This window comes from Chiloscyllium plagiosum, chromosome 10 (genome assembly GCF_004010195.1).
Source record: "Chiloscyllium plagiosum isolate BGI_BamShark_2017 chromosome 10, ASM401019v2, whole genome shotgun sequence".
In the NCBI taxonomy this organism is placed as follows: Eukaryota; Metazoa; Chordata; class Chondrichthyes; order Orectolobiformes; family Hemiscylliidae; genus Chiloscyllium; species Chiloscyllium plagiosum.
The window spans coordinates 20,987,628-20,988,041 of NC_057719.1; positions in this window are offsets into that span (position 1 = coordinate 20,987,628).

Sequence of the window (414 nt, forward strand, 5' to 3'; positions counted from 1 at the left end):
GGAAGGTGCCAGGATGGGAGGGTGGGTTGTAGGGGGGGCGTGGACCTGACCAGGTAATCACGGAGGGAACGGTCTTTGCGGAAGGCGGAAAGGGGTGGGGAGGGAAATATATCCCTGGTGGTGGGGTCGTTTTGGAGGTGGCGGAAATGTCGGCGGATGATTTGGTTTATGTGAAGGTTGATAGGGTGGAAGGTGAGCACCAGGGGCGTTCTGTCCTTGTTACGGTTGGAGGGGTGGGGTCTGAGGGCGGAGGTGCGGGATGTGGACGAGATGCGTTGGAGGGCATCTTTAACCATTTGGGAAGGGAAATTGCGGTCTCTAAAGAAGGAGGCCATCTGGTGTGTTCTGTGGCGGAACTGGTCCATCTGGGAGCAGATACGGCAGAGGTGGAGGAATTGGGAGTATGGAATGGCA